The sequence below is a fragment of the Nyctereutes procyonoides genome, unplaced genomic scaffold, assembly GCF_905146905.1.
Source record: "Nyctereutes procyonoides isolate TBG_1078 unplaced genomic scaffold, NYPRO_anot_genome, whole genome shotgun sequence".
NCBI classification, from domain to species: domain Eukaryota; kingdom Metazoa; phylum Chordata; class Mammalia; order Carnivora; family Canidae; genus Nyctereutes; species Nyctereutes procyonoides.
The window spans coordinates 32,680,911-32,706,461 of record NW_026575140.1 but is presented as its reverse complement, the minus strand read 5'-3'; the positions used below and the strand labels follow the sequence as shown (position 1 = coordinate 32,706,461).

Genomic DNA, 25,551 nt, shown 5'->3' with positions numbered 1-25,551 from the left:
CTAAACACAGAGATGTGCTTGACTGAGGTGGCAATATCAATAATTACAAATTGAAGATTCCTTTATTTTTTTCTTAATTTTATTTTTTAGCAACATCCCTTTAAACCTATTACTCAGGGGATCCCTGGGTGGCTCAGCAGTTTGGCGCCAGCCTTTGGCCCAGGGCGCGATCCTGGAGTCCTGGAATTGAGTCCCGCATTGGGCTCCCGGCATGGAGCCTGCTTCTCCCTCCTCCTGTGTCTCTGCCTCCCTCTCTCTCTCTAGGTCTATCATAAATAAATCTTAAATAAAATAAAATAAACCCATTACTCAGAAGACACTATTTTTACCTATACGTGCAAATTATATACAAGCTGCCATGCAATGCTACATTTAAAAAATACTTCAAAGAATTTATACTTCAGGGCAGCCCAGGTGGCTCAGCGGTTTAGCGCCGCCTTCAGCCCAGGGTGTGATCCTGGCGACCCGGGATCAAGTCTCCTGTCGGGCTCCCTGCATGAAGTCTGCTTCTCCCTCTCCCTGTGTCTCTGCCCCCCTCTCTGTGTCTCTCATGAATAAATAAATAAAATCTTTTTTTAAAAAAAATAAAGAATTTATACTTCAGAACATATTTAAATTCAATCTATGGCACCTGGATGGCTCAGTTGGTTTAAGTGTCTGCCTTCAGCTCAGGTCATGATCCCAGGGACCTGGGATTGAGTCCTATGATGGGCTTCCTACTCATTGGGGAGTCTGCTTCTCCCTCTTCCTCTGCCCTTCCCCCTGCTTGCACATTCTCCCTCTCTAAAATAAATAAATCACTCTTAAAAAAATATACAGGGGGCGCCTGGGTGGCTCAGTGGGTAGGGCATCTGCCTTTGGCTCAGGTCAGGACCCTGGTGTCCTGGTATCGAGCCCCTGCACCAAGCTCCCTGCTCAGCAGGGAGCCTGCCTCTCCCTTTCTCCCCTGCTTGTGCTCTCTCTCAAATAAATAACTAAAATCTTAAAAATAAATAAATAAATAAAATGCTGGGCAGTACTGTAAATAGATTTTCACTTTCCTGTAATTTCCTTAGTAATGTTCTCTTTTCTCTAGCTAATTTTATTCTAAGAATACAGTATATAACACATTTATAGAGTATGTGTTAATTGACTTGTCCGTAAGGCTTCTGGTCAACAGTGGGCTCTCAGTAGTTATGTGTTTGGAAACTCAGAAGTTATATGCGGATTATCAACGCATGAACTGGGGGATTGCCACGTCACCCAAGGGTTAACTGTATCCTATGACTATACTAATTTTTAAAAAATATTTTATTTAGGGATCCCTGGGTGGCACAGCGGTTTAGCGCCTGCCTTTGGCCCAGGGCGCGATCCTGGAGACCCGGGATCGAATCCCACGTCGGGCTCCCGGTGCATGGAGCCTGCTTCTCCCTCTGGCTGTGTCTCTGTCTCTGTCTCTCTCTGTGTGTCTCTCATTAATAAATAAAATATTTTTATTTTTATTTTTTAAAAATTTTTATTTATGAGAGAGAGAGAGAGAGAGAGAGAGAGAGAGAGAGAGGCAGAGACACAGGCAGAGGGAGAAGCAGGCTCCATGCAGGGACCCTGACGTGGGACTCGATCCCGCGGCTCCAGGATCACGCCCTGGGCTGAAGGCGGAGCTAAACAGCTGAGCCACCCAGGATTCCCGATAATTTTTTAAACAAGAACATTTATTGTGTGACTACTTGTTGAAATCCTTATGAGGAGCTGGGTGCCGTGACAGCTGTCCTCTTGGGTTGAGGTGCTGATCCTTCATGGAATCCAGACCTAAATCTGCAGTGCACAATTTTTAGTTGGCTCACTGGACTAATACTAACAGTTCCATCTTTCAGCCTTGATACTCCAGGTCAAGGTCCTTTCCGTATGGCAGAGCCGCCACATTTACCATAGGTTGACTTCTGAAGGCCATAGGCCTCAGAGACACAGCAGTAGGCAAGTGTGCAGCTTACCAGAACACTTTCCAAATGACAGCAACCCCTTCATCATCTACTGTCTGCAGCCGAGACCAAAGAGGCCAGGAAAGAAGGTACTTTATTATTTTCTATCTGTACTAAATAATTTTAAACTCAGGCTTGGGGATCCCTGGGTGGCGCAGCGGTTTGGCACCTGCCTCTGGCCCAGGGCGCGATCCTGGAGACCCGGGATCAAATCCCACATCGGGCTCCCGGTGCGTGGAGCCTGCTTTTCCCTCTGTGTCTCTGCTCCCTCCTCCTCTCTCTCTCTCTCTCTCTCTCTCTCTCTCTCTATCATAAATAAAAATTAAAAAAAATTAAAAAAAATTAAAAAAAAACTCAGGCTTATTTAAACTTGAACTAGACAAGAACTTGAAACTTTGTCCACTTCATATTTCTAGCTGGCAGAACACCAAACTGAACCTGGAGGACCCTTGGGGACCTCCCAGCAATTGACAGAGTCCGAGAACTGAATCCAGAGCCTCTTCTGCAGTGCTGCCTCCTGGAGGGGGGGGTCTCATGGAAGGGGAAGAGACCCCAGCTCCAGCCTCGGTCTCTTACCCAGCCCCTGCCCTACAAGTCCCAGGAAGCCAAAGGAAGTGCGACATGCTGATGATGGCTTGTCTCTGCCCAGGAGCTTCTAGGGACATCCTTCACACTCTCCCACTCCTTGCCAAATATCCCTCAACTTATAACAGCCCTTCTGCCCCCAATATGCAGCTCCTCTGATGTGCCTCTTCCAGAGCCAGATGTATAAGCTCATTCATGGAGACTCTCCACCTGTGCCCAGGCTGTCTTTACATTGTCCTCTAAGGCTGCCATGATTCTTCCTTCCCACCTGAAGGCAATGGCCAAGGACTGTCCACGGTTTGAAATGCAGGCCATGAGAGGAAAAACACATACGTACAGGCTGCATAAATACATTCCTATTGACAGGGGTCAAAGATGATCTAACTGACACCCCAGGGAACCAATGTCTAGGTGAGCAGAGCCATCCTAACCTGTTCTTCTCAAAACTGATTATAAATTCAGAGAGCCTGTAGCTTGCATCAACCCCCAAAATTACAGAAACCGAAAGCATGACTCATAGTCATCAATATATATTAATTTCTTCTGAATATGTCTTCATTTTCATCAAACAATGCTGTGATACAACATCAGATCATTTCTGTTGCAATGGTTAACAGGCGCAGCCTACTTGCTTCCTGATCAGGCGTCATGTCCAATTTGAGTTCAAAGAACCAGAATTATTCTTTTATTAGAGGCACTATTAGCCTTGCTTGACAAACACCTTATTCACTCACTCACATTGGTTTTATTAACCACCTGCTATGGACAGAGGACACCATGGTGAAAAACACAAACTCTGTCCTCAGGAATCAGTATCTAAAAGAGCAACAGTCAAATGTCCTCCTAAGGATCTGACTCAGAAAGTCTCTATGGTTTCACCACTTGAATACCTAAGCACTTTGAAGTAACAGTTTTACAATCTACTCCTAGGTTATAGCTGTGACTCAGGAGCACATGCTGTGTCCTCACACATGTCTTCACCATCTCAGGAAGAGGTCCTATCAATGGTACACATGGTAAACAAGAGATGTAGATGGAGTCACAAAAGGCAAGGCCACGATTCTGCTTGCAGGCTACCTCCTGAGTTACCTATGCCAGGCACTGTACAGTCCAACTAGCTGGCAATGTTCACAGGGCCATTAAAAAAAAAAGTTTCACTTCCTTGTCACCTGCACCCACTATCACCCCACCAGGGCAAGCTCTCTGACACTGATGCAACAGAAGTTAACACTTTAAGACAGCCTTCTGACCTGGAGAGTGTGGAGACCTTTCTTCTTCCTGTTGCAGACACTCCATCAGGGGTAAGAGATCTTAGTTTCTCCACTTTTAGGGGAAGCATCTTAAAATTGCTTTCCAGCTAAATATCATCAGTTCAGGAGAACCTCCTCAATAGGTGTAAGAGTTTCTGGATATCACTCACCAGCCCCCACACTCACAGGCTCCTATATCTCATTCAATCAGCTTGCCAGTGCTGTCCAACAGAAACACAATGTGAACCACATATGAAAGTTTTCAAAAAAAAAAAATGTTTTCATTCTCTAGTATCCATATTAAAAAAGTAAAAAGAAACAGGTTAACAGTAATTTTAATAATATATTTATTTAAACCAATGTCTCAAAAATGTTATTCCAACATGTAAACAATATAAAACAATTATAAATGAATATTTCACATTCATGTGTCATGCTAAGTTTTTTAAATCCAGCGTGTATTTTACATTTCAATTTGGACTAGCCTCACTCCAAATGCTCCTCAATCACACTTGTCCACTGGCCACCAACTACCACAGTGGCCAGCAGAGTACTGAGCCCTTCCTCATCTCTTCATTCTCATGGGAGAGCCTCAACTGGGGGGTGAATTCACTTCAGCATCTTTCTAGAAAAGCAGGAATCGGGCTCTCCCTCTACAAAGCCAATCCCTGTCCTCCCAATCAGAAACCAAGAGAGGCACAGTTCCCATACATCCATTCTGCGGTATGCCATTCCCTCTGGCATCACCTCTTGTGCACCATCTGACCAATCACCCACCCAGCAGATGGTGGCAATCAGGGGTAACAGTGGTGGGAGACTGTACATTACTTGGGGAAGGGCAGTTCATGGAACAAGATGAAAAGATCAGGAGGAGCTGGTATTGGAGAGCAGGTAGGCATTATATTCACTGAGGTCACTTCTCCCTCTGGAATCACAGGAAATGGCCAGTGAGACTTTCTCCTCAATCCTATGTCTGGTGCACCATGAAAACCACTGTTATATACATGTTCTGTATCTCACCCCGTTAGCTTTTGGCATCTTTTTGCTTCCAAAGTTAAGCAAAGAACCCAGAACATACTATTTGATCAAAAATTGAACTACAGTAAATTCTCACTAAATAGGACTTGTAAAAATGGTAGCAAGATTTTATGGCCTAAAATGATTTAAGAAAATTACCTCTTCCTTTATCTGCCAGACTACCTGTCAGTGGAGTAGGCCCCACTGCAGAAATTAAGGACACAATTAACAGTGGCAACCAGTGAAAACAGGGAGGGGTTCACCAGGTTCATCACTTTCTAATTGTTCATTTAGTTTTTAATTTGTTTTTATTTTTTAAAAGATATTTATTTATTTATTCATGAGACAAGAAAGAGGCAGAGACACAGGCAGAGGGAGAAGCAGGCTCCCTGTGGGGAGCCTGATGTGAGACTCGATCTCAGGACTCTGGGATCATGACCTGAGTTGAAGGCAGATGCTCAACCATGAGCCAGCCAGGTGCCCCCTGTTTTTTTTATCCTAGACTTTAGACAGAGAGAATGGGGGGTGAGGGAGAAGCAGATGCTCCACTGAGCAGGAAGCTCAATGCAGAGATGCAGGGATGCGGGACCATGACTGGAGCCAAAGGCTCAACCACTGAGCCACCAAGGTACCCCGTTCATTTAGTTTTTAAAACATAAAATATCTTCATTGAAGTGCAAGTCACACAATAAATATGTACAACTTAATACCTAACACATGTCTGAAACCACCAACACAATTCAGGTAATGAACCTACCCATTATCCCCAGAAGTCTTCCTTGTGCCCATCTGGAGTCCACTCATTCCCTCCTCTAGGCAGCATTCATCTTGTGTTCTGTTACTCTGCACCAGTGTGCACTTCCAGAATTTTATGTACACGGAGTCATATCGTATCTACTTTCTTATGGTCTGGCTCTGTTCACGTGACATTATTTTGACACTTAGCCATGTTACTGCGTGTACAAGTCTTTATATGGACATCTGCTTTCGTTTCTCTTTGGGACACACTGAGGAGTGGAGCATATATGGTAGGTATATGCTTAACAGTTTAAGAAACCGTCAAACTGTTTTTAAAGTGCTTACACCATTTTCACCCCAAAAGCAGTGCCTGAGTCTGGTTCCTGCATGTCCTCGTCAGTACTGGATGCAATCACCTGTTGATCCATCAAGGAGCTGGACAGTGGTATCTCCTTATGGATTTAATTTCCATCCCACAACAGCTAATGATTTTAGCCATCTTTTCAAACATGCTTATCTGCTATCTCTCTATATATACTCTCTGGTGAAGTGTCTGTTCATATCACTTGCTTCCTTCACATTGAATTTTAAGAATTTTAAGAGTTCTTTACTTATGCCGTATACAACTCATCTAGGACATGTCACGTTAGCACTTTCTGTCAGCCTGAGGCTTGTCTTTTCTTTCTCTTAACAGTGTCTTTGAAGGAGCAGAGGCTTTTTTTTTTTAATTTTTTTTTAATTTTTATTTATTTATGATAGTCACAGAGAGAGAGAGAGAGGCAGAGACACAGGCAGAGGGAGAAGCAGGCTCCATGTGCTGGGAGCCCGACGTGGGACTCGATCCCGAGTCTCCAGGATCGCGCCCTGGGCCAAAGGCAGGCGCCAAACCGCTGCGCCACCCAGGGATCCCGGAGCAGAGGCTTTTATTAATCTTGACAAAGTCTAATCTATAAATGTTCTCTTTATGGATTATATCTTTGATGTCATAATTGAGAAATCTTTGCCAAACCCAAAGTCTTAACAATCTTCAATATCTTCTGTTTAGGGTTAATATTTAAGCTCTATGACTCACTTTTTTTGTCTAGGTGCCAAATTCACCTTCTGCATAGGGACAACCAATTGTTCAAGCAATGAAGTCATTTAATATAGTTTTGCATAAAAAAAATATATATAGGGATCCCTGGGTGGCACAGTGGTTTGGCGCCTGCCTTTAGCCCAGGGCACAATCCTGGAGACCCGGGATCGAATCCCACGTCGGGCTCCCAGTGCATGGAGCCTGCTTCTCCCTCTGCCTGTGTCTCTGCCTCTCTCTCTCTCACTGTGTGCCTATCATAAATAAATAAAAATTAAAAATAATATATATATATATAGTTTTGCTTTTTCTTGTTTGTTTCTAAAGATTTTACTTATTTATTTGAGAGACAGTGTACACGCACACACAGAGGGAGAAGCAGAAGCAGGCTCCCTGCTGAGCAGGTGGCCCGACATGGGGCTCGATCCCAAGACCCTGGGATCATGACCTGAGCCAAATACAGATGTTTAACCGACTAAGCCACCCAGGTGCCCCTAATTTAGTTTTGCTTTTCAAAATTCTTTTTTTTTTAAGATTTTATTTATTTATTCATGAGAGACACACACAGAGAGAGGCAGAGACACAGGAGAGGGAAAGGCAGGCTTCATGCAGGGAGCCCAATGTGGGACTCAATCCCGGGATCCCAGGATCATGAGCTGAGCAAAAGGCAGGTAACTCAAGCACCGAGCCACCCAAGCATCCCTCAAAGTTCTTTCAACTTGGGCTGTCTGGGTGGCTCACTCAGTTAAATGTCTGGCTCTTGGCTTCAGCTCAGTTTGTGATCTTAGGGTCAGAGGATCAAGTCCCACGTTGGGCTCCCACCTCAGGGAAGAGTCTGCTTGGGACTCTCTCCCGTTCCTTCTCCCTCCCCTTCTGCCCCTCTCTCCACCTGCGTGTGCAGTCTTGCTTTCTCAAATACGTAAAATCTTAAAAAAAAAAAAAAAAACCTTTCAACTTACAAAGTTGTAAGAATTACAAAAAACTGTGTACCCTCAACTAGATTCACTGACCCCTGACCTTGTGTCACATTTGCTTTATCACTCCCACCTCACACAAATTTATGGGGACTTTTTTTCTGAGTCACGTGGCTTCACTTTTATTTCTACCGTCTGCTGTTATTCTAACTAAGATCTGATTTGAAAAGAAGGCTCTCCTGTTTTCTAATGAAAAAAGTTGGGAGAAATTCTGCTCTTATCCAGAATGTGAACCATAATCTCTGGGACCTTAATGCTTCTTTCTGAACACTGGATAGAGCCTTTCAAAAAAACATGCTTCCCAGGAACAACTGTTCTGAACACCAACTATAGGCTTAAAAACGAGATGGGCAAAACTAAAAAAAAAAAAAAAAAAAAAAAAAAAAAAAGCAAATCATTAAAAATAAGAAACCCTGAAGAAATTTAAACATTGTACTTTAGGGGGTTCCTGGGTGGCGCAGCGGTTTGGCGCCTGCCTTTGGCCCAGGGCGCGATCCTGGAGACCCGGGATTGAATCCCACGTCGGGCTCCTGGTGCATGGAGCCTGCTTCTCCCTCTGCCTGTGTCTCTGCCTCCCTCTCTGTGTGTGTGTGACTATCATAAATAAATAAAAATTAAAAAAAAAAAATAAACATTGTACTTTAAAGACTGACAAGGATCAATTACACCAACATTACCTTAATTCAGAAGTGCTTCTGGTCTGGTCTCCAATGCATGAAAAATTGTCTGCAACAGACAGAGAAAAGGCTATATATACATTGCATTCAGGTTGCGAGGAACATTCCATACATTTGAAGGAGTATATAATCATCCCTTCCCTATCACCATTTCTTGCCCCAAATCATTTCACTTACTACTTTGTATTTGGCTTTCCCGTGTGGAAAAGAACTCTGATCTCAATTTCTTTTTAAAAATCCTTAGCAATGGGGATCCCTGGGTGGCTCAGCGGTTTAGCGCCTGCCTTTGACCCAGGGCGTGATCCTGGAGACCCGGGATCGAGTCCCAGGTCGGGCTCCCTGCATGGAGCGTGCTTCTCCCTCCTCCTGTGTCTCTGCCTCTCTCTCTCTCTCTCTCTCTATCATAAATAAATAACAAACAAACAAATAAATAAATCTTTAAAAAAAATCCTTAGCAATGCCTCATGGAAAATACTTTGAATCCAAGTGAACAGTACTATGGAGAAGGCATGTTATTAGAAAAATTACAGTAACAGTAAAAACAATCACTGCAATTCAAGAATCTATCAAAGTACTCTTACCCAGACTCTGCCATTCAACATGTAAAGGACCTCACCTGAATCACAAAGAAGGCCTAGACAGTTTCCAAGTGTGACTGGTCTACTAGGGTACACATGCAACCCCCACCCCTGGGGCCATTCACACCACCAGCCTGAGCCCTGGTAGCCAGGAGGCCCTCCGGAAGAGCCTTTGATTCTGCTCTCCCAGAACCAAAGCACACTTAGTTCTAGATTTCTTCTGGAATATCTGCTTGTTCTTTCTCAGAAACTAAGTTTCAAAACATTTAAATAGTCTTTTGTGATCTCTCCAAATTAGGGATCCCTGGGTGGCGCAGCGGTTTGGCGCCTGTCTTTGGCCCGGGGCGCGATCCTGGAGACCCGGGATCGAATCCCACATCGGGCTCCCGGTGTATGGAGCCTGCTTCTCCCTCTGCCTGTGTCTCTGCCTCTCTCTCTCTCTCTCTCTCTGTGACTATCATAAGTAAATAAATAAAAAATAAAATAAAAATAAAAAAAATAAAAAAAAAAACAAATTAAACTAGGAATGAAAAGCACCCCCACCCCCAGCCCAAATCCCATTCTGGATGTTTCACAGACTACCTACCACCTGCCTATTGATGGAGTCACCATCTCGTGAGTCTAAAACTCCTAGTGATACATGGGTCTGGAGATCAGGAGAAATATTAACAAGCTGAAATGTCCTCCAGCTGAATTATGAATTCTAAGGCATTTATTTCACAAAATAGTTTTATTTTGTAATTATGTTGTATGTATTATGAGCTAGTGCAAGCTTTTCTGTCAGTAAAAGTGTGGAAAGAAAATAATATAGAGGTTCTTCAAAAAGTTAAAAAACAGATTTGACATATCCTGCAAGCCCACTCATAGGCATACACCTTAAAGAACTGAAAACTGGTATTCACACACGTACAAACATTTCATAGCAGCACTACTCATAATGGCCAAAAGGTGGCAAGAGCCCAATGTCCATAAATAAATAAATAGATAAATAAATGTTATTCAGCCATGAAAAGGAGTGAAATATTGCCACAATACAGTATGGATGGTCCCTGAAAACACTATGCTACATGAAGAAGCTAGACACAAGAGATCATCAAGTATATGATTCCATTTATATGAAATATCCATTTTATATGAATTATGAAACATTCTGTTTATTTGAAAGAGGCAAATCCACAGAGACAGAATGCAGCGGTTGCTAAGGGCTCTGTGTATGCGTGTGTGGGATGAAAGCTGCTTAACAGGTATAGGGCTCCCTTTGGGAAGAAGGAATCTTCTGTAACGAAACAGAGCTGGTGGTTGCACAACATAGTGAATGTGCTAAATGACATTACATTGTCCACATTAAACTGGTTCCTTTAATGTTATACGAATCTTACCTCAAAAAAGAGAGAGGAGGGACCCCTGGGTGGCTCAGCGGCTTAGCGCCTGCCTTCAAGCCAGAGCACAATCCTGGAGTCTCAGGATCGAGTCCCACATCAGGCACCCTGCATGGAGTCTGCTTCTCCCTCTGCCTGTATCTCTGCCTCTCTCTCTGTCTCTCAAGAATAAGTAAATAAGGGATCCCTGGGTGGCGCAGCGGTTTGGCGCCTGCCTTTGGCCCAGGGCGCGATCCTGGAGACCCGGGATCGAATCCCACATCGGGCTCCCGGTGCATGGAGCCTGCTTCTCCCTCTGCCTGTGTCTCTGCCTCTCTCTCTCTCTCTCTCTCTCTGTGACTATCCTAAGTAAATAAAAATTTAAAAAAAAAAAAAAAAGAATAAGTAAATAAAATCTTAAAAAAAAAAAAAAAAAAAAAAAGAGCGAAGGACGCCTGGATAGCTCAGTTGGTAAAGTGTCTGCCTTTGGCTCAGGTCATGATCCCGGAGTCCTCGGATCAAGTCCCACATGGGGCTCCTTGCTCAGCGGGGAGTCTGCTACTCATTCTCCCTTCTCCTGCTTGTGTGTGCATGCTCGCGCTCTCTCTCTCTGACAAATAAATACTAGGATACATTTTTCCATTTTAATTTTTTCCCCTCTATCTCTTGATGTGGCAAGTACTTGAAATTATCCCAATCTTCAAATACAAATCCTTTCAGGTACTTGTCACATTGAGACAGAAGGGGGAAATTTGTTTTTTAAGATTTTATTTATTTATTCATGAGAGACACATAGAGAGAGGCAGAGACACAGGCAGAGGAGAAGCAGGCTCCATGCAGGGAGCCTGATGCGGGACTCGATCCTGGAACCCCAGGATCACGCCCTGGGCCAAAGGCAGGCTCTAAACCGCTCAGTCACCCAGGGATCCCCAGAAGGGAAAAAATTAAAATGGAAAAATGTATCATAGTTTGGTCTAATTCAAATACCTAGCCTGTCTTGTGGCTCAAGGCATGAAACAAAGTTAAAGTTCCCTATTCTTTTTCTTTGGAAGAAGAAAATGGGGAGCTGATCCCAAATGAGCAGCTGCCATGAAGCTCCTATGGGTATGACCATGATGCAAGAGAGGACATGGAGACCGTCTCAGCCTGGATTCACATGTACAGTTGTCTGAACTCGTTTCTGGCTAAAAATAAGACTCAAGTGGGGCTCTTCTGACTATCTAGCCCAGAGGACAAGATCACTATCCTAGACAGCAGCACACATTAATGTGATCCAAAACCAGGAGCATCACCCTTGTAGAAAATCAAGAAACTGCGGATTTAACAAAACCAAAGCCTTAGTTTCACAACACTACTCTGCCTCCTGGAGACAAAGTAAGAGGAGAGACAAGGCATATCTTTAGACTCTGAGGAGATGATGACAGATCACAGAGACTAGCTGACTCGTATCTAGGGAGCCCAAGGGAAGGGGCAGTGCCTGCCCAGATGTGAGAAAATATGTTTCTCAGGGCAGGCAGGGAAGGACCCTCCCTGCTTACAAGGAAGAGATGTTGCTATAGAAGTGGAAATAAGGAGTGACATACATACATGCTGAATTTTTCTCTCATCTTTTTAAGAAAGCAATCCATAAAGGAAGCTGGAAGAAGATAAAGGAAGATTTAGACATAGAATTCAAGAAAAATGTTAAATGGTTTATACAGCCAATTCTAATAAAAAACCTAAAATATGTAAGATTCGAATCAAAGATTTAACAGAGTAAATGTCATCAATTTTATGAGCAAACCAAACATTTTTAATAATCCAAACGAGCGGGATCCCTGGGTGGCGCAGCGGTTTAGCGCCTACCTTTGACCCAGGGCGCGATCCTGGAGACCCAGGATCGAATCCCACGTCGGGCTCCTGGTGCATGGAGCCTGCTTCTCCCTCTGCCTGTGTCTCTGCCTCTCTCTCTCTCTCACTGTGTGCCTATCATAAATAAATAAAAATTAAAAAAAAAAAAAAAATAATAATCCAAACGAGCAATTCCTCATCCACCATGATGACACTGCTTTGAGGCCCTTTTCCCTTGGTGGCAGCAACTCTGCTAGAAGGCAGGAGGCCTATGGTGCCTCCCTCTGGTCTCCTGTAGACAAGTCTACCTGTGCAAGATGGCATGGTGCAAAGCTTCCAGACCATTCCTTCACAAAAGGACCAGACTGCTATACACTACACCCATTCCTTTCCAGCACTGCCTCAGGCTGCCTCTGGCGATACCTCAAACAGTCATCTTTGAAGATACCTTGGCTTTATCTCAAGTGATTTATTGGTCAAATTCCCTGAACATCCATCCACTTAGTCAACCAATACATTTTAAGGCCTAGGATGTAAGACAGCGTTCTGGATGCTGAGAACACAAGCCAACAAAACTGTCATGTTTAGGGGTGCCTGGGTGGTTCAGTCAGTGAAGCATCTGCCTTTGGGTCAGGTCATGATCCCAGCGTCCTGGGATCAAGTCCTGTGTCGGGCTCCCTGCTCAGTAGGGAGTCTGCTTCTCCTTCTGCCTCTGCTGCTCCCCCTGCTTGTGCTCTCTAATAAATAAATAAAATCTAAAACAAAACAAAAAACAAACCCCAGGCATGCTTAGTCTAGTTGCCCACATTGGTCTCACAGGCCAGGGGAGAAAGCGTGGGACACTAACTATAATGCACACAGGCCGGCAGTTGGGGGGCTCTACCAATACAAGCTGAACTAATAAAAATCAAAAGGGCTAGTTTCACTCAGCTCTGTGATCCACACAAAGTCCTGGAAATACACTCACAGGGCAACCTGCACCACAGATGAACAGCCAGGACAGAACTCCAGGACTCAGGGAAGAAAGAGCTGAAGCAGAGCATGCAGCTGACCCCTGCCTTAGGGATGAGAGGGGAAGACACATGCCAGCGTAGGAAATGCCACTTGACAAGAAAAGGGAGGGATAGGTGGTGGACTAAGTGACTCTGGGCATCATGGTTCACTAGCTGAGATGCCCAATAGCAAAGGTGATTGTAGGTTAAAATCCTCAGAGCAGGGACGCCTGGGTGGCTCAACAGTTGAGCGTCTGCCTTCGGCTCAGGGCATAATCCTGGGTCCAGGGGATCAAATCCCACATCGGGCTCCCTGTGAGGAGACTGCTTCTCCCTCTGTCTATGTCTCTGCCTCTGTGTCTCTCATGAATAAATAAATAAAAATCTTTAAAAAAATCCTCAGAGCAGATTTCCAAAAGTGGAATTATGTCAAAGAGTATGTACCTTTTGAAGGCTTTTGAAAAAAATCAGCTGAGGGGCGCCTGGGTGGTTCAGTGGACTAAGTGTCCGACTCTTGTTTTCAGCTCAGGTCCTGATCCCAAGGTTGTGCATTGGGCTCTGAGCTAAGCACAGAGTGCTTGAGATTCTCTCTCTCTGCCCCTCCCCCCATGAGCACACACGCTCTCTTTCTCAACCCCAAAAAAATAAATCTTAAGAGTCATTTAAAAAATCAGGTGGGCCTGTTTGACTAGAGTTATTAATTTAGCGGTATTAAATATTACTGTAATGAACTTCTTCACACATATTCTAGTACATCATGAGGTTTTAAGTATAAAATACTAGTATTCATGAGTATTATTTTAATATTTTTCCAATTAAATATATTTTAATATTTAATTGAATCCTCTTGAGATTTATCTAGAAAACTCCTTTACTGGTTGCAAATCAAGGGATCCCTGGGTGGTGCAGCGGTTTGGCGCCTGCCTTTGGCCCAGGGCGCGATCCTGGAGTCCCGGGATCGAGTCCCGCGTCGGGCTCCCGGTGCTTGGAGCCTGCTTCTCCCTCTGCCTGTGTCTCTGCCTCTCTCTCTCTCTCTCTCTTTGTGACTATCATAAATAAATAAAAATTTAAAAAAAAAAATTTTTTTTTAATTTCAAATCAGGGATCCCTGGGTGGCGCAGCAGTTTGGCGCCTGCCTTTGGCCCAGGGCGCGATCTGGAGACCCGGGATCAAATCCCACATCGGGCTCCCGGTGCATGGAGCCTGCTTCTCCCTCTGCCTATGTCTCTGCCTATGTCTCTGCCTTGTCTCTGCCTCTCTCTCTCTCTCTCTCTGTATGACTATCATAAATAAATAATTAAAAAAAAATTTCAAATCAAGCAAAGGTACATTTGCTGGGCATGATTTCTTCTATATCAACATAACTCTAAGACAGAAAGAACATTACTTACCTGCAATTCTGAGACCACCAAATCAGAGCAGAACAGATATGAAGGCATTCATTGGTCCTGATCCTATTCAGTGGGGGCAGTTATGTTTTATCAGAGGCTTTACATTGTTTGATGACAAGCCCTGCTGGAGGTAGTGTGCATCTGTGATACAAACACCACTTTATCTTTCTAAACACTGAAAAAGGCAGAGCTCTAGAACACATCCAGCCTTCAGAGTTGTCCATGAAGGACTGGGGCTTGTAAGAAACACAGTAAGCTTCTCACTTCTGAATAATTCTCTAGTACAAAGATGTTCTGAACAAGAAGATGAAATGATAATGTGAAAGAGTCTCCTAGCCGAATTGAGGAAAATCTGAGGGTAAAATGGAATATATTTTTCTCTTAAAGATTTTATTTATTTACTCATGAGAGACACACACAGAGAAAGGCAGAGACACAGGCAGAGGGAGAAGCAGACTCCCCTCAGGGAGCCCAATGCAGGACTCGATCCTAAGACCTCAGGACCACGATTTGAGCCACAGGCAGACACTCAACCAACGAGCCACCCAGGTGCCCCCAAATGGAATATATCATTGAAAACACACACAGTAACACTCAAAAAATAAAGAAACAAGAGGAAAGGTAAAGCTTTTCTTTATGAAGGAACACAAATCGACATATAAGGAATGACAGACCTAGAAAACTATGTGGGGGCCCCTAAACTAGTAACACATTCAGGCAAAGATCACGGACAGAGGCTACCATGTGCTAGGTTAGAAGAAACAAGGTCTACAAGTGTCACTCATAGATCATTTCCTAATTATAAAAAGGAAAAGGTATTATCTGACAGATACCACCTTAATCAAATTATTATACTTAGTATTACCAAGAATGGAACAAATTAACATTAGGTATCTTATGATATGATAAAATGAGAAGTATTGGTCACCTATAGAGCATTTTTGCCAAAAATGTTGTGCCTGAATCCAATCACAAGGAAACGTTTATTAAACTCCAGAACGTGAGGGGTGTCTAAGTGGCTCACTCAGTTAAGCATCTGACTCTTGATTTTGGCTGGGGTCATGATCTCAGTGTCCTGGGATGGAGCTCCACTTCTAGCTCTCTGCTCATTGGGGAGTCTGCTTCTTCTGTTCCCTCTGCCCCTCTCCTGCTCACGTGCACACGCGTGTTCTTTCTCTAAAATAAATAAATAAGCCTTTTTAAAAAATCCAGAATGTGAGACATTACAAAAAACTGGTCTAGACACTTCAAAAATGTCATTGTCGTGACAGCACAAAAGGTGGGAAGACTACTCAAGATGTGGTGAGCCTAATAAGGAGACATGATAATCAAACATGCAACCCATGAATTTGATTATGCCCTGAATGTGAAAAAGAGTATGAAGACATTTGAGAGAACACTGAAGAATCTTAAATGTGGACTGGATTAGGCATTATTGAATCTATGTTAAAATTTGGGATATAACGATACTATTACGGAAATGTAAAAGAATATCCTTGTTCTTCAGACAGTAGCCTGGAGTTATAAGGAATAAAAGTACCCTGACGTCTGCAACAATCTAATGGTTCACCAAAAAGCACTGAGAAAGAGAAAATTCCCCAAAAAAGAGAAACTTCCCAAAAAGTTACAAACTACTTGGTAAAACGCATAGAATGGGGATGGATTCCTAGGGTGGCTCAGCAGTTTAGCGCCTGCCTTTGGCCCAGGGCGTGACCCCTGGAGTCCCGGGATCAAGTCCACATCGGGCTCCCTGCGTGGAACCTGCTTCTCCCTCTGCCTCTGTGTGTCTCTGCCTCACTATCTCTCTGGGTCTCATGAATAAATAAATAAAATCTTAAAAAAAAAAAAAGGTACAGAATGTTCACTGACCTTTTTTTCAACTTTCTGTAGCTTCAAAATTATTCAAAATTAAAAGTTAGGGAGAAGGATATTAAGGTCAATGAAAAGTAAATATAGGAATATAGGGGCACCTGGGTGGCTCAGTGGGTTGGGTGGTTGGGTGTCTGCCTTTGGCACAAGTTATGATCTCAGGGTCCTGGCATTGAGAGGATGAGTCCTCCCTGCTCAGTAGAAAGTCTGCTTCTCCCTCTGCCCCTTCCCTTGCTCATGCTCTCTCTCTCAAATGAGTAAATCTTAAAAAAGAGAAAAATATAAATTTTCTTTTAAAATAGCCTTGACCGGGGGATGCCTGGGTGGCTCAGCAGTTAAGTGCCCGCCTTTGGCTCAGGGCGTGATCCTGGAGTTCAGGGATCGAGTCCCACATCAGGCTTCCTGCATGGAGCCTGCTTCTCCCTCTGCCTGTGTCTCTGCGCCTCTCTCTGTCTCTCATAAATAAATAAATAAAATCCTTTAAAAAAAATTAAAAATAAAAAATAAAAAAAAAATAAAATAGCCTTGACCGGGACACCTGGGTGGTTCAGCAGTTGAGTGTTTGCCTTCAGCTTAGGGCGTGATCCCAGGATCCGGGATCAAGTCCTACATCAGGCTCCTTGCAGGGAGCCTGCTTCTCCCTCTGCCTGTGTCACACTCTGCCTTCTCTCTCTTGATCATGAATAAATAAACAAAATATTTTTTAAAAATAAAATAAAATGCCCTTGACCTTATCTAACAAAAGATGAGACTGCCTACAGATCAATCAGAGGAAATTACTGTTGTTTATGTAACTCTCTCAACTCCTCACTGCCCGCCCCCCTCCCCAACTGATGGAACCAGGGAAGCTCCTTCAGTAGCCAGGAAACTCGGCACAGCATATGTCCCTGACTTACTGACACCATCAGTGAGCACATTTTGGTTTCTAAGACCACTTTGAAAACCAGATGAATCAATATTTCATGTTTAATTTTCATATTTAATTTTTCCTCCTTTTAACAGTGCTTCAGTGTTTTTTCTCAGGCTGGCTAGAGATGTATCAATTTAATCTTTTCAAAATACCAATTTTCAGTGTCACTGATTTTTTCTGCTATGTCTATTTTCACTTTCATGGATTTCTCCTCTTACCTTCATTATTTCCTCTTCCTGCCTGCTTAGTGTTCAATGTGCCAGCAGGCATCAAAGCAGAAGCTTAGCTGGCTGAGGCCTCATTTGTTTCTACAGCACACGCTTCATCGCATCACAGCCTCTGTGGCACAGCTCTCACCAAGACCCACAAACGCTGAGGGGTTTGTTTCACTTTCATTCAAATGAAAATATTTTCAAATTTCCCTTATGACGTCATCTTTGACTTTGATTTAATTTCTAGATATTTGAGGATTTTCCAGGCAGTGTTCTGTTACTGATTTCTACTGTAATTAAACAGCCACCACGTTATTCTGAAGCCCTATCTGACAGTTCCCACATCTGGGTCACCCCCAATGCCGCTTCATGGATCTCTCTTTCAACAACAGACCCCTTTGTATATATTGCACTATTTTTCGCTGAGTGCCAAAGAAGATCAACAGCAACAGAAACGAACAGTGTCTGCAGAGAAAAACAGCACACCTCTTCCCCTGCCAGGCCTGGTACAGACAGGTTAAGTCCACCTGGTAAGACAGCTCTGGCTGAGCAGCATCTGTGTGCACAACAGGCTTCAAACCACTCCCCAGTAAGCTGCCTTAACCTTCACACCAGAACATTTTTCTCACAAATTATCGGCCAAAAGAGAAACAACTTCCACATCTGCTGCAAGCTGGACATGAGGCAGAAAAGCAAACCCTTCTGCTCAAAATTCATACTCACATCAAGTTGCCTCACTGTAAGGATGTGCCTTCATTTTATTTTGACAGAACATGAATGTCTATTAAACTGAGAGAGCACGCAAAGGACTCAGCAACAAGTGAGTGTCCTATACCGTACCATGTACGTGGTCTCCGGCTCATTCTCCCTGCCCCACAGCTACAGGGCTCTCCCACGACCCCATCCTCCCAACGGGCTGAGGCTCTGCCTCACTTCCGTTGTGCATCCAGGGGTTCCTCAGTAACTGTCTTCAGGAGCTACACTTTAGACTGTACAAACCTACACCTGCCTGGAAACCATACCAGCCGGACTTCCAAACTCAAGCCCTACAACGACTTCTTCAAACAGTGACACATTGAGAATCTGATATTCATACTCACTTTTTCTCCAGCCTTGAGAAATGTAAGAACACACTGGAGCTGCAGTCTCAACCATCAAAGTGTGGGGTGAATCCGGCTGTGTAATAAGGGATGCCAGGGGATGTTAGAAGCACATTTAAACAGTAGTGATAGTTCCTATGTGAAATAGTTTTGGCTGATCCTAATTGCTAATTGCTAAGTAATAAATTTCTAAACATGTTCAGTTGTTTTTTTAGTTATCCTGTATTTTCCTATGTTCATAAAAAGTTTTGGGTTTTTTTTGACACTTATTTCATTGTAGTTTCTGTATGGAACAAAGTAAATCTTTTAAGGAAGAGTTATGTTGGAAATGCTTTATTTTTTACAGAAGGGTACTGATTATGCATTAAGCACTGAAAAGATCTCTCCAACTTTCTCTCAAATTAGGTCTTGCCTAGATGAACAGCTCAAATTTGGCAATAAAAAAGCAATTTTGCCATCAAGCACAGTAGTTACCACTAAACATCCAACATGTTTTTGGAAGAACCAAGAAAATACATCAATAGGAAAAGAGTATAAAAGGCAGCAATACACTCAGAGCACTTTAAACTCAATAAAGAACCAGGGAGGCACGAGCAAGACACCACCTCCTGTGGCTGAGGACTTCCTTCTAGAGGCACTTGAGGCCCCTCCAGACTGAGAAGACCCACCAGGACCAGCATAATGGATGAAAAGAGACTGCCCTCAAGACATGTCATATTTCAGAACACTAGGGACACAATTAAGATCCTACAAGTATCCAGATGGAAAAACTGGTGATACAAAAAGGACCAAAAGTCAATGACATCCAACTTGCCAACAGCAACACTGGACATTGGGAAGAAAACAGGACAATATCTTGAAAGAATTCCAAAGAATTCCATACTCAACAAAATTATCAAGTGTAAGGTCAGAATAAAGAGACATAAAGCTTAGGATACTATTAGGGGATATTTCCTCCCCAAAGGGGAACAAATGGGGAAGACACCCCATCCTTAACCAAGGAAGGTCCAGAGGAGACAGGGTTTTCTTTCTTTCTTTAAGATTTTTTAATTTATTTATTCATGGAAGACAGAGAGAGAGAGGGAGAGGCAGAGACACAGGCAGAGGAAGAAGCAGGCTCCATGCAGGGAGCCTGACGTGGGACTCGATCCCTGGACTCCAGGATCACGCCCTGGGCTGAAGGCAGCGCCGAACCACTGAGCCACCCAGGCTGCCGGAGGGTTTTCTTTCTTGGTCCCTCCTAGTTGATGGGCCACAGTGTTCGCGGATGCAACAGCTACACAAGGAAGAGCTAATTCATGTGGCTATCAGGTGTCTCTCAGGCACTGCTACATGCATCTTTGCTGTCATTCAGTGAAGGCACAATTTAGTGAGTAAGCCTTATGAGTAGACTGCTATGTCAGGGATCACTAAATAGACTTATCCTAAGCCACCAAACTAGATTTTAAAAGTATAGCTAGAAAGAAGATACAGCTTAAATTATTTTTAGTCAACCTTAAAATTCATCAAGAACTTATATGCCAGCTGTTACAGTACTAAGTACTCTTTGCATCACCTGATTAACCCCTCAGGAACCCAATAAGTATCAATGGTCATCATTCCTTGTAATTTTAAATCTGTAAAATCGTAAAAGAAAAATATCTGAGATTTAAAAAAAAGGTCAGAACTAGCTCAAAGTTGTTCAAACAGTTAGTATTACACCCAGCAACTAGACAAGCCCAGGGGCTTATGCTGACACTATACTTACTCTCATTTTAAGACAATGAGTCTACATATAAAAGTTTTTTTAAATATGTATTTATTTAGGGGTGCCTGGGTGGCTCAGTTGGTTAAGCATCTGCTTTCAGCACGGGTCCTGGGATTGAGGCCTATGTCGGGCTCCCTGCGCCTTGCCTCTCCCTCTGCTTATGCTCTCCCTGTGAAATAAAAAAATAAAATCTTTTTTAAAAAAGATTTATTACAGGGACGCCTGGGTGGCTCAGCGGTTAAGTATCTGTCTTCAGCTCAGGGGGTGATCCTGGGGTCCCAGGATTGAGTCCCACATCAGGCTCCCTGCATGCAGCCTGCTTCTCCCTCTGCCTGTATCTCTGCCTCTCTGTGTGTCTCTCATTAATAAATAAATAAAAATTCAAGTATTTGTTTGTTTGTTTGTTTGTTTGTTTATTTGGAGGGGAGAGAGAGCACACAGGAGCATGAGTGTGAGGGGAAGGGCAGAAGGAGAGGATCTTCAAGCAGGAACTCTTCCCGCTCAGTGTGGAACTCGCCAATGAGGTCGACAATGACAAGGACAACAATGCAGGGCTTGACCTCACAACCCATGAGATCATGACCTCAGCCAAAACCAAGAGTCAGACACTTAATTGAGCAAGCCACCTAGGTGCCCCATGTCTATATAAAATTTTTAAAAAGTAAGAGGGCACCTGGGTGGCTCAGTGGTTGAGCGTCTGCCTTCAGCTCAGGTCACAATCCCAGGGTCCCTCTGGGGAGCCTGCTTCTCCCTCTGCCTGTGTCTACCTCTCTCTGTGTCTCAAATAAATAAATAATAAATAAACTCTTAAAAAAACTTTTAAGCAGGAAAACAGATGAAAAAATGAAAAGACTTGTCCCCTTGCTCATACTTTTCCCAAGTCTAAATATTCTTTGTCCTCTCCCTCTTCCTGCTGGGAAATATCACTCAACCGTAAAATCAGAGCTTAAAGACACATCTTCCCTAAACGTTCCTGACCACCCCTCTCCCCAGCTAGCCACCCTCTTTTGCGTTCTCCTGATCCATTTCTATTTTTCTATCCTACAAGGTTGTAAGCAGGGACTGTGCCTTGCCTTCACTGCTATTTTGGACATTTGTTTTGAGTTGGGGAGTGATCTGTTCACCTTATAAACAACCTTTTCTAGGAGCTACGCCATGGTTCCTCTTCCCAACCTGTCTTGGGGTGATCCACCAGCTCCTGACAGCATGTTTACATAACAAGCCTGTCTCCTCACCACTGACCCAGTCATAGCCTGACCAGACCAGGAATAGGTACCCAGCTCAAGTCAGAACAAACTCTATCCCTCGATAATGTGGAAACTGAGACTGCTAGTGGGGCGGACTGTCCAGGTCTGGAAGTGGGACATGAACTTGAGAACTGCAGCTGGCTACCCTTCACACCTTGGACACAGCTCTCTTAGCAGCAGAAAGAGCAACACAGATGCACAAGAGGAGCACACTTGCTACTGTCTCTGTTCCTGTGTCTGTTCAGGCTCCTCTATATTCCAGTCGTTGTCATTAATTCTTCCTGTGTTTTGTTAATCTAGAGCTTCAGTTATTTGCTTCTTGCAATCAAGTAAATCTAATAAAATTATCTGTACACCATATCTGTGCCCTCACCAAGAACCCATTTCCTAGGTGCATGCAAAAAAGTACACAAACTCCTCATTTTATGGTTTCACCAATGGTCTCTGGAAGAGGTCTCCCAAATTCCCACTGGTCTTCCTTTCCAAGCTGGAATGCTTTGCCTGCAATTACATAACCTACGTCTGTCTCCCACCTGGATGATGGCAACATCTGCCATACCTAATCCCTTCCTCCTCTTTGAGTCTCATCTCCAACCAGTTTAAAGGATACCATTCTCTAGGACTTCCTATTCCCCTGACCGCACTCAATTTTTAGAATCCTACACCCTGCAGTGCCCTGCAGGTTCAATCTCCTGCTATCTTTACAGGCCTTACCTTTCCAAACTAATGATGGCTTTACCACACTCAAGGACAGACTCAAACAGACCCTTCCCAGCAGGCTGCCACTCAATTCTAACAGTCCTGTCTCCCACCCTCTGCACTCCACCCCCACTGCCCCTGGCCTCCATCTCTGACTAGCCTGCGCTGACTTGCTCCCCCAGCTGTCTCTTTCCCTCTTCAATCCACCCTACACATCACTGCCTGATTTATCTTCCTGAAGGATAGCTCTGACATCTGACTCCTCCGCTCAAGTCTTCAAACACTCCTCCCACAGAAGAAAATCAAACTTTTCAGCCCAGCCTAATTTAAAGCTCTCCACCTTACCCACTGTGTCCCAGGTGTCCCCTTCTCCCCAGGGCTCGGAGCATTAAGTCTGGAGAGGGCCAGACAGATGTATACAAACAGGCCAAGAGAGTCTGCTACTCTGCCAGATTTGGACCAAGATCCTGACCACTTCAACAGATTTCTCTTAAACATAAGTCCTAGAAACACAAATGCATTTTTTGCCTTAAAGAACTAAAGACAATTTTTAAAAAGTATGATAAACTCCACAGTGAAAATTAAGACATGCTCCCAACACGTATGAGCTGAAGACACGAGTATCAGATTTCCTTTAAAAACTACAAAACAAGGTGATCCGTGGGTGGCTCAGCGTTTTAGCACCTACCTGCCTTTGGCCCAGGGTGTGATCCTGGAGTCCCAGGATCAAGTCCCACATGGGGCTCCCTGCATGGAGCCTGCTTCTCCCTCTTGCCTGGGTCTCTGCCTCTCTTAGTCTCTCTCTCTCTCTCGAATAAACAAAATCGGGGATCCCTGGGTGGCGCAGCGGTTTGGCGCCTGCCTTTGGCCCAGGGCGCGATCCTGGAGACCCGGGATCGAATCCCACATCGGGCTCCCGGTGCATAGAGCCTGCTTCTCCATCTGCCTATGTCTCTGCCTCTCTCTCCTTCTCTCTCTGTGACTGTCATAAATAAATAAAATAAAATAAAATAAAAAAGATTAAAAAAAAAAAATCTTAAAAAAAAATAAAAATAAAAACTACAAAACACAGAAAGCACTCTGAACTGAAAGTGTTTCTATAACTCATTTTCCTAAATCAGTTGTGACTTATGGTGGGAACTGGAAAGAAGAATACAGATTCTATACCTTCAGACTATTTAAAATTATGCACTGTTCTTTACTGTAAAGCTATGCAGACATCTATATCTATTATGTGGTCACTGTTAGAAAAGGATTTACTGAGCCCATCCTTGTGCCAGGCACTCGTTTAGGCCACTCTGAGGTAAACAGTAATATTCCATTCTGAGGACATGTACAAGCCATACTACATGATAGCACTAAAAGTGGATGGAAGTTTTAAATTGTTGATAAAAGATTTAACAATATAATGGCCTTGATATCTGGGTTCACATTTGTGAGTCCAGCTCACATATTCATTCATTCAACAAATACTCACCAAGCCTCTCCTATCCATGCACTGAAGCAAGGATGTTCCTCAGTAAACAAGACAGTTCTTGCTTCTAGGGAGCTTACTTTCTAGTTCAGGAGGGCATAAGTAAATACACTATGTATGATGCTGTCCAGTGTTAAGGAAAAACAAAACTGGGTGAGATGGTGAGGTGAAGTGGGATGAGGGGATCCTTTATAAGGGTGGCTTAAGAAAGTGTGGAGATGATTATACAGAGTCCGAGGAGTGGGGTAAGCAGGTGCAAAGTCCCTGGGACACCGAGTTCTTCCTGCCACTCAAGTTCCTACCTCCTTAGAGACTTGCTGATAACCCTGTCACTTATCTCTGAATGTGACAGCAAGTTGACAAATTAACTTTTTTTTTTTTTGTCCCTCTCTGGATGTTCAGTCCAACTGCTATCCCCCCCCCTCTCTTTTTTTTTAAAGACTATTTATTCATGAGAGATACAAAGAGAGAGAGAGAGGCAGAGACACAGGCAGAGGGAGAAGCAGGCTCCATGCAGGAAGGACGTGGGACTCGATCCCAGGTCTCTAGGATCACACCCCAGGCTAAAGGCAGTACTAAATCACTGAGCCACTGGGGCTGCCCTGCTATCCCTCTCTTAAAAGAAATCTTGTTGGTACAAAAAAGCTAAGTCATAAAAAATGGGGGAAGGTAGGGGAACATAGCAAAGCAGCAAATATTCAAGTAAGATAAAATTCCTGATCAAAGAATCCTTAGTCATTAGGAATTCACCAAGGAGGGATCCCTGGGTGGTGCAGCGGTTTGGCGCCTGCCTTTGGCCCAGGGCGCGATTCTGGAGACCCCGGATCGAATCCCACATCGGGCTCCCGGTGCATGGAGCCTGCTTCTCCCTCTGCCTATGTCTCTGCCTCTTTCTCTCTCTCTCTCTGTGTGACTATCATAAAATAAATAAAAATTAAAAAAAAAAAAAAGGAATTCACCAAGGAGCTTACTGAATGTAAGAAAACCAAATTCCATCAAAGTTATTCATTAATCAGGAATGTTTAAAAAGCCAAGGAGACAAACAAGACCCCTAGAGAAGGGATAACAGATAGAGTCACTGTGAGCTATGTAGGCAGGAAAGCACTTGGAGATCATTTGCTGTTTCCTGGCTTGGTGGGGGGCAGGGGGGCCCTTCCACAGAACTGGATAGTGTGAAGTGAGGTGACTCTGAGCTGGGGGAGACTGCAGGGAGGACAGCACCTGGACAGTGGTGCTCAGGACCACGGCCACTCCGGCTCTGTCTTCATGCAGTTCTCAGTGTCTGGGCCTGGCACCAAGCAGCCTCCCAAACATCTAATATCAGTTTACTCCTTTCTTCAGTGAATGATTTTGCCTCCTCCCAATCCTACCTAATGTAGTAATTAGCAATGTGATGACGCATTGGGGTAATCACGCATCTAAATTCTGACAATAGTTGATTTTTTCTTTTAAAGCCACAAATAGCATTGATTCAAAAAGCATAAGAGGCTCACATATCATTGAACCTTCTGAGGAAAAAGTCCTAGAAAACAATGACATAGAAAAGGCACCCAAGAATGGTTCCAAAGAGAGCATATTCTGATTTTTTAACCACTTCATATATTTTCATGGAATAAATTCGTCTGATTATCTGTCCTGTTTGCCAGTGAAAAACCTCACATTAAAAAAGAAATGTTGGGGGCAGCCCCAGTGGCGCAGCGGTTTAGCGTTGCCTGTATACCCCAGGGCCTGATCCTGGAGACCTGGGATCGAGTCCCATGTCGGGCTCCCTGAGTGGAGCCTAATTCTCCCTCTGCCTATGTTTCTGCGCCTTTCTCTCTCTCTGTGTCTCTCATGAATAAATAAAATCTTAAAAAAAAAATTAAAGAAGAAA

At 43.8% G+C, this 25,551-nt stretch overlaps 1 protein-coding gene across 3 annotated transcripts in view; it reads right to left on the bottom strand.

Moving 5' to 3' along the window:
* The window catches only part of GNB1 (G protein subunit beta 1), a 102,227-nt gene that overhangs the window by 42,875 nt on the left and 33,801 nt on the right, over positions 1–25,551 (bottom strand). Inside the window, exons 2-3 of one of the 3 annotated variants that reach the window (XM_055306837.1) lie at positions 18,512–18,587; positions 8,272–8,320 (exon numbers count right to left, since the gene is read on the bottom strand). The exons of 1 other annotated variant lie outside the window; for it this stretch is intronic. The gene's annotated coding sequence lies outside the window, so the exon portion shown is untranslated. The remainder of the gene's footprint in view (positions 1–8,271; positions 8,321–18,511; positions 18,588–25,551) is intronic. One more of the 3 variants, XM_055306836.1, reaches the window with a different exon arrangement.